Source organism: Octodon degus, unplaced genomic scaffold (assembly GCF_000260255.1).
Source record: "Octodon degus isolate 3935 unplaced genomic scaffold, OctDeg1.0 scaffold00014, whole genome shotgun sequence".
NCBI lineage: Eukaryota > Metazoa > Chordata > Mammalia > Rodentia > Octodontidae > Octodon > Octodon degus.
This window is the reverse complement of record NW_004524590.1, coordinates 9013474-9022401: the sequence shown is the minus strand read 5'-3', so window position 1 is coordinate 9022401 and position 8928 is coordinate 9013474. Positions and strand designations below refer to the sequence as shown.

The 8928-nt window shown below is 48.8% G+C and overlaps 1 non-coding gene across 1 annotated transcript; it reads left to right on the top strand.

The window, feature by feature from the left end:
* The first annotated feature begins 4272 nt into the window (after positions 1 to 4272).
* LOC111815314 lies at positions 4273 to 4459 on the top strand. The gene has a single exon (XR_002820023.1). It is a non-coding gene; the product is annotated as a U2 spliceosomal RNA (small nuclear RNA).
* Positions 4460 to 8928: the final 4469 nt, after the last annotated feature.

Genomic DNA, 8928 nt, shown 5'->3' with positions numbered 1-8928 from the left:
TCTCATTAATTTGGCTAGGCTAGGTTCAAACTTGCAGTCCTCCTTACCTGAGCCTCTTAGAGCACTGAGATTGTAGGCATGTACCACTATGCCTAGCAAAGTTACTTCTGTTTGTTTCTCTCTCTCTCTCTCTCTCTCTCTCTCTCTCTCTCTCTCTCTCTCTCTCCTTAGTATAGGTCTACAGGCTCTCACTACATAGATCACACTCATAGTCTGATTACAGGCACACACCCCTACCCCAGTCTCAATTGCTGTCTCAGTGCGCCCTGGGGGCAGGGCCCGCATGGCGCCTGGGATTGAACTACTGCGCCGTGGCATCTGCCTAAGCAGGCACTTCAGTCTGCTGAGCTATTTGGCTGGCCCACTTTTCATTCTGAGGCAGGGTCTTACAGAGTTGCCCAGGCTGGCCTTCAGCTTACAATCCTACTGCCTCAGCCTCCTGAGCAAATAGAATTAAGGGTATGTACCACTGTACCTAGCTTCATTACCATTTTATTTCGTTTCTGATTTTTTGAGACAAGGTCTTGCTGTGTAGTTAGGCTGGTCTTGATTTCACTGTGTAGCCCAGGCTGGCCTTGAACTCAGGGCAATCCTCCTGCCTCAGCTTCCTGAGGGCTGGGGTTACAGGTGTTTAACACCATGCCTGGATTTTATTACTGTTTTTGACTTTATTACTAACCCTGTAGTTGATAATTCCATGCAGAAAAATTCCATTATACTTAGAATTCTTTCCTTCAGCTAGAGTCTCAGAATTAAGATTACTAGACCAAAAGGTACCAACCCTTTTGAAAGGTTCTGGAGTCTTACTGCAAACTTACTTTTCAAAAGCACTTGCCAGAGTATACACAGATAGCAATGGCTGTGCCTCTGTTCACTGATGATTCTTTGTGACATTGTCTGCAATTTATTGGAGTGGAAGGTTGAAAGGATATATATATACATATATATATATATATATATGTATTTTATATATATTATATTTTTGATGGTTGGTGTGAACATTTCCCTCATTTGGACTCTATTCTGAATCTAAAACCCCAACACTGGCTAAGATTGGGGTGGTGAATCATGTAAGTTTGTGTGGTGGCCTAAAAGGGACAAATCACCTCTTCCCCAGCTCACAGCTCCCTGGTGTGGACACCAAAAGACTGAAAATAAGGAGAGACCCTGGGAGCAGTCTGGATGGGCATGAGAGTCACTGCAGACTGCCTTCGCCTGATCCCTCGTGACCTGGAGGACATCCCTGCCCATGGATGTCCACATTCCCCTGTCATTGTTACGCTCGGGCTCTGCAGGACAGACCTGTGGTTGTGCTTGTAAATGGCATCAGGGTGTGCACCACCAGTGCAGACCCAGAGAAAACCGGCAGCTGTGGGGAGAAGAGCAGACAGAAGGGAAGATGCGAGACACCACTGTCAGCGAGCAAGGAACGCTTGGTGCCCAGGCCAAACTGCCGAGCGCCACCCACTGCAGCCTCTGCCAGAGCTAGCATCACTGCGAGGAGGCAGGAAAGAGGCCACCATTTTTCCTGTACTAACAAGGACATTGTGGGTCTCTGATGCTCAGAAGGCGAAAGAAACAAAGCAAGCCAGCTGCGTGCAGATGGGACCATGTGGGGGCCTGGCTTCACGACAACTTGCTTCTCCCTCTGAGACCACAGGGGTCCCAGGAGGTAGCACCCCGGGCTCAGTCACCTTACACTGGCCCTGTAGAGGCACAGGACAAAAATGTCAAGAGCAGCTACTTAAATGCTGAACGGATGTGTGACTGTCATGTTTCCTTCTAGACTCTCATATTATTTCCCAATTCCTAAAATAAATGAATGCTACTTTATAAATGAGACTATCCAAACTCCATAAATCCTGGTTAATTAAATTAAAATACTTAAAGAGAAAATTAAATCAGAAGGAAATTCAAATTGAATGCCACAAATTCAACATAAGAATTTACTCTATTTTCTGCGTGAAATATTACTCAAAGCTGCCAAGAGGATCAAAGCAGGGATACATCCCGCAGGCAAAGATATGGGGGAAAGTGTGGCTTGTGACCACTGGTCCAGAAAAACGAAGGCCCGAGGCAGGGGTGGGCAATGTATCACAGACAGCCGTGAAATGTAGGAAGCCAGCAAATGAAAGACGGTGATTGGCTACTGGGGCTTGCGCAGGGTCGCAGGGCGCTCCCCAGAGCCACGTGCCCAGGGCGTGGTGTGGGTGTGGTGGTGCTGAGGTGGTAGAATGTGAAAGAGGTGGGAAGTTGGGTGTGGCAGCACATGCCCAAGGATGGCAAGTGTGAGCCTAGCCTGTGCCGCCTAGTGAGACCCTGTCTCAAAAATAAAAAAGGCCTGGAGATACTGTTTAGTGCAAAGGCCCTGAGTTCAATCCCCTGTACTGTTCCCCATCCACCCCCCAAAAAGAAAGAAAAGAGCTGACTGAATGTAACTAGGTCATGCATGCGGACAGCAGCCAACAGGATTAATACTGGTGTCAGGAAATCAGTTCTCACAAAAACATGTTGTTGCAAATCAAAGCTACCTACCTTTAACGATACAGCTGTCTCCCTCTCTGCTTCTCCTCCCTATAGTGAGCAGGTAAGGGGGGCCCTGCTCCAGGGGGTTTGGCCCTTTTAGGCACTAAAATCAAGAGTGAAATAAAACCTCCTTACTTTAAAAATTACCCAGCCTGCAGTATTTTTTCATAGTGACAGAAAATGAACCAGACCTAGCAGTCCCTAGAGAAAGCTGGAAACCAGGCTTGGGAGGTGGGGAGTCCTGAAGGTACCTTTGGGAACAGGAATACCCAGCAAGGGGAGGTTTGGATGGTGGCCACAAGAGGATTGGCTACAACTCTGTACAAAATGAAGTGATACAATGTCTGAAATGAAACCATGCCACTTATCCTAAGACGATTGTTATGTGTGCATTAAAGTACTATGTTGTTCCTGTAAAGATGTCCAATTACTATGTGTTGACTAAAACTTCAGAAATAAATATTTTTGTTTGTTTGTTTGTTTGTTTGGCAGAACCGAGGATTGAACTCAGGCTCTTACGCTTGCCAGGCAAGCACTTATTCTACTGAGCCATCTTCCCGACCCATATAAATATATTTTTAAAAAACAGGTTGTACCCCCCAGTAAAGTGGCTGCTGCCATCTCATGGTTATTTAATAAATATATTCTAACCAATGGGCTAATGGATAGAGGAGCAGCCTTCCTTTTTGAGCTGAGGTCTCTGGTTTCCCTGTCTAGTAAGGAAGCAGGCAAAAGCTTTCCATAGGGTGGCATTAAATCAGTGTCCGTCAGCGCCCAGGGCCACCTGAGAAGCGAGCATGATGGAGCCGGGCTCAAGGGACTAAATGCACTGTGCTGTCCTCACTGTGAGCCACCCTGCCCTGCCCAGGGTCTGAGAGAGAGGGAGCAAGGGTGGGCTTGGTGGATCTGAGACCCACGGCACTGCATCCTTGAGCATGGCTGGTGTCCCCGGACCCTGCAGCAATTTAACTGCCCCTGTCCCTTACCCACTGGGAGAAGCCAGAAGCAAGTTCTGGCCCCAAGCCATGGCTCCCTTCCTTTACTACTTTAAGACAAGCACTGGACCCCGGGCCTATTGTCCTGGTGTGGAAGTTTCACAGACCCTAATATCTAGCCCCACAATTGCCTAGGGGACTCACTTGCCTAGGGGGCCCCCCCGCATTTGTTAAGCACCAACTGGCCTTCCTTTACACCGGGGTCTGCTCAGCCAGCCCATGAGGTAAACCACTTCCCATCCTCCTGGGAGTGGAGAGGCCCCGAGAAGGCGGGCCAGCCTCGGGGCAGGACCAGTTTCCTTCTGCAGGCACAGATTCCACAGATTCTGCTGCGCTCTCCTCTGACTCCCAGCACGCACTGAGGCTTCCTCTAGGCTGGCCCTGGGGACACACCAAGAAGACCGGATTGTTTTCTTCCTTCCAGGAATTCACCTATGTTGGCAGGGACTGAAGGGGGGCTAGCAAGTCAGTCAAGTCCAGCGCTGCTGTTGGCACAGGCGGGTAGGGTGGGTGTTCAGGGAGTCCAGGGCCGCTTCTAAGGAGGGGGACATTCCTGCCAGGTCAGGTGAGACAGGAGGAGCCCTGTGCCTTTCCTGGGAGTTTGGAGTTCTTCGGCTGAATGGGGTGGTGATGGTGGTGCCATAATGCGCCTGCACTTAATGCCACTGAACTTCAAAATGCTTAACATGGTAAATGTTAGTTACATGTTACCATAATTAAAAAACACTAGGTCAAGCAGAAATAGTGTTGCATTGTTTCCTGGCCTTTTGGTTAAGCTCAAGCATCTGCTCTTAATCGTTTTAATATCTGATACATTTTCTATCCGAGGACAATGCATTAAATGAGTTTTTGGAGTGGTGAGGTGGAATAGCTGCTTGCTCCGTCTGCGACACGCATCGACCTGGTATTGCAGTACCTTCAAGAACAGCGCACTAAAAAAGAAAGAAAGAAAGAAAGAAAGAAGAACAGTGCACTCCCACGCGGGAAATTAAAAAAGAATGGAAAAAGAGACCGTGTGCACTGCCCAGTGTGAGGACCACAGGCATGATGCTGCAGCCTGATGGGACAAGCAGAGGAGGAGCAGCAGGGCGATGAGGAGACGCAGTTGACCACGGCAGCTCCCGGTGCTGCACTTAAAAATTACCCAGCCTGCAGTATTAAAAAAGAATGGAAAAAGAGACCGTGTGCACTGCCCAGTGTGAGGACCACACTGGGTGGTCCTGTGTGCACCTCCTGTGCTGGAGCTGCCCTGCCCCCCACTCGGCCCCCAAAGGGAGTGTTCTCGCTTTCATTCCCAGGTGCGCTGGCAGCGGGGGGGAGGGGGCGGGGCAGCAGTGGACCCCAGGCCTGGCCATCCCGCTGTGCCCAGCTGGGTTGAGGGTGCCTGGGCACAATTGCTTGTGATATGGCCAGTGGCCAGGGGGATATCTGAAGCTTAGGAAGCCCATGAGAACCGCAACAGCTGCAGTTTCCTGCATTAGTCTGGTAAAGCCATGGGCATCGGCTGGCCCCCAAACAGAGGAGAGACAGGTGCTAGTGACGCTCTTGTGCCTCAGGAGCTGCTGATTGCAGCCGATGTGTCCACCCCAAGTTCCCCCAGTTAAGGCCTCGGTCTTGCTCCCTAACTGCCTACAGCTGAGTCTGGGGCTCCACCAACCACAAGCAGAAGTGAGCTCAAAGTGACCTCCTTCTAAATTGGGCTGGCTCCATGGATCCATTAACACTCTGGTCCGCACTTGGCAGGGAGGAGCCGGTGGGGTGAGACGACTTCCCTGGAGACAGCAGTAGCACTGCGGCGGATGCAGGGACATCAGCCAGCACTCAGACCGCCGAGTGCAAGAAGGGTCATGAGGGGCCAAGGCCAACTCCTGGATTGTTTGGCAGGTTGGGAGTTGCATGGGCTGCTGCGTAATTTTCAAGCTGGGTAAAAATCTCTATGGGTTTTAAGGAGGAGACAACAGAAACATCCAGAAGGAAATAACCAGAGGCGCCTGCCAATTGATCTGGGGACTGGGAAGAGGTCCCACAGTTATTAATAACCTCTGTGTTCTGGGAACTGATTTCATGCAACAGACAAAGGGATTAAAAAGTTGCTGTTGAAGGCAAAGTGGCTTCAGCCAAAGCTCTACTTTCTGTTCTCCCAGTAAATGAGTATTTTTCTCTGCGGGAATGCTGAGAGCTGATTGGCTTCCTGACAAATCTGGTGAGCGGGGAGCCATGTGGTGGAAGGGCGTATTTCCCAAACCATGCCACTTTCATACCAGCACACTTTTTTTGAGTCTGCTCTGAGTAGTTACTCATGGGGCTCCTGGAGCCTGCAGAAGATGGAGCCCACTCTGAGCCTGAGCACTCAGCCCCATGTCCTGTAGGATCCCACAAGACAAACACTAGGCTCAGTGTCCTTGCAAAGTCCGTGCAGCGAACTTCCTCTTGTCCAGCAGAGCCACGGCCCTGCTGGCTGTGTGGCTGCTCATTGGCGTGGCTGTGGCCCATTCTACAAGAGGCTACCAATAAACAGGTTCAAGAGGTGAGAGTCTTAAGAGGAACACCTCTAAGGAAACTGGGCTTGAAATGATGGTCAGTTTCTGTGACTCCTTCATTAAGTTATGGGCATTTTGCAGGGAGGTAGCCCTGCTCGTAGTTCTGCCTCCAGGTCTGATGCAGCGCCTGACAAGAGCAGCAGCTCTGCCAACGTACATTAAATTAACTGTGCCCTTGTGCACAGTTTTATTTATTTATCTATCAGTTTTTTTGAGACAGGGTCTAGAGTTCAGGTTGAACTTGAAGTCATTAGGTACCCCCAAACTCCCGGTGATCCTCCTGTCTTAGCCTCCTGGGTGCTGGGATTACAGCAGTGTGCCACCGAGCCCTGTACCATGGCATTATTTTAAAAGATGACCAATCACCTATGTTTGTGGATGTGAAAATTGGCTAGATGTTCTTCACCTCTCTCTCAATACTTCACACCTAGGTTGTTATTAAAGCTGCCTACCTGCTCTCTTGGCCCTTTCTACTGATTTTCTTTTCTCTGGGAAGAGTGATTTTATTAAAACACAATCTGAAAAGTGTAAAATTAAAGACCAACATAACAAGTGTTAGTGTGGATGAGGAGGAATGGGAACTCTCATACATTTTTCGTGCAAGTTCAAAAATGGCCCAGTCCCATTGGAGGAGAATTTGGCATTTTCTCAATAAAGTAAACATACTCAGGACCCTAGGATCCATTCCTGAACATTTAGCTGAGCTTTGAAATAAATCCAGTGTACATTCCTCCTCCAAAAGGTACTGTTTTCCGTGTGTACTCTGACCTGAATCCATGGAATTATCACCCTTCAACTGTCGCCTTCCACAAGACGGGGTACAGAGTCCCACCCTCTGGCCCTTCTCCCTTGAGTGTCCAGCAAAATGAAGGCAGAAAAGAAGACTACATCGAACACCCAGAGCACCACAGACCAGACTTCTGACTGTAGCAAGTGTTGGCAAAGAGGCTGAACAACTGGGCTTCGGGCACTGCATGGGCAGTAGTTAGGCAGGTTCCTACAAGGTTAGGATGCTTGTATAATTCAGAGATGCCGTTCCTCGGGTCTATGCAAGAGAAATGAAAGCCAGTGTTCATTTAAAGCCTTGTGTATGCTTGTTTATAATAAGTGCTTGATTAACGACAGTGCAAAACTGGAGGTTATCTGAACATCCAGCAGCTGGGGAGTGGTCAAACTGCCTCCTTCACACCACAGTAAACTGCCCAGCAATAGAAAAGACAGGGGCTGGGGAGATAGCTCAGGACAATAAGTTCTTGCCTGGCAAGTGCAAGGCCCTGAATTCAATCCCCAGTACAGAAAAAAAGAAAAAGAAAAGACAACTGAAGTTATCTGAATAATCTCAAAAACATTGCACAGCATGCATGAAACAGGAAAACATGGGCACGTGCTGTATGATTTCACTCATATGAAATCATAGGAGAGGCACATGCAGAGTGGTTGCTGGCAGCCAGGGAAGCAGCTAGCCAGGGTGGCCAGGCTCTCAGGAAACTTTGGAGTGATGAAGGAGAAGGAAGAAGTCCATTTTCAATTTTATTTCCTACTTACATTTAGAATTTTCCAGTTCTTTCAACTTAGTGGGAGGAGGTGGCAAGAACGGGCACATGGACAACTTTGGTGCCTGGCCTCAGGAATGCTGCGTCCCTACATCCCAGCTCTGCAGCCCTGAAGCTGCCTGGGTCCGTCTGCGCTCAGCCTCAGTTCATTTGTCTTATCATACTTTGGCATTAAAAATAAGACTCATAATCACACATAATTTTGGAAGAGGCGCCGAGGAGCAAGCCAAGTCTCTAGCATGCTGAGCAGGCACTGTCATGCTGAACTGGCTGCCCTGCCTCACTCACGGCAGCCAGCGTTCTGGGGTCCCAGTATGCAATAAGCATATTAAAGGCTTCTCCTGGGACCTGTATGTGAATTAAATAACCTAATCCTCCCCAGCAGCAAGTTCCACATATTAAGTGACATTAAAGTCTGTTTCGTTTCTGAGCAATCTACAGGGCACTTTAGTGCATTGGGAAACAGAAGAAACTTTTCACATTTAAAAACATGGCTTTTGGGGGGCTGGTGAGATGGCTCAGTGGTCTAAAGCACCTACTTGGAACAAGCTTGGCTGAAGCACAGGGACCACGGTTCGATCCCCCAGCACCACATGTCAGCCAGCCCGCCCCCTGGTGGGCTCAGCTGCCACACACACATAAATGGATAGATGGATAAATAAATTAATTAATTAAAAAAAAAAAAAAGAAAAGAAAAATGGCTCCTCTAAACAAAAAAAAAAGCCATGGCTTTTGTAAAGAAAAAAAAAAAGCCCTTGTACTGGACCTGTACTGCATGCTTAGAGGATCTGGCGGCTGGATAAACATTCAATTGTTTTATCATCCAAGAAAACCCTGCTTCCCGGCACCTGTAGCTTCGGGATGGAGCGATGAATTGCAACCCTATCCCCACTGCAAGTGACTTTTATGGCTGCCCACCCCCAGCTGGTTAGAACGAAGGTCAACATCCTGCTGGTTAGTGAGAAATTCTACTCTGCCACATACCTGCCCTGTGATTTGTTGGCCATTTTTCCATCTAGCAGGCAGCTGTGGGTAATGCTTAACCAAAAAAGAGGCTAAATTATGCAAGACATGCTTACGATGTGGGCAGGGGGTCCCTGCTGGTCACTGGGATGGCAAGGGTGCAACTGGCCTCCTTGGGTTTTAGTAGCTCAGCAGGTGCCCCCCCTTCCAACAGCGTTGCTCTCTGCTTGCTGAGACTTGAAAGTTCTGTGTGAGGGCAGTGACACACGCTCACAGGAAGACCCGGTGAGGTGAGCGTGCCATTTCCTGAGCCAGCTGGGAGGACGGGAATATTCTTTTTTTTTTTTTTTT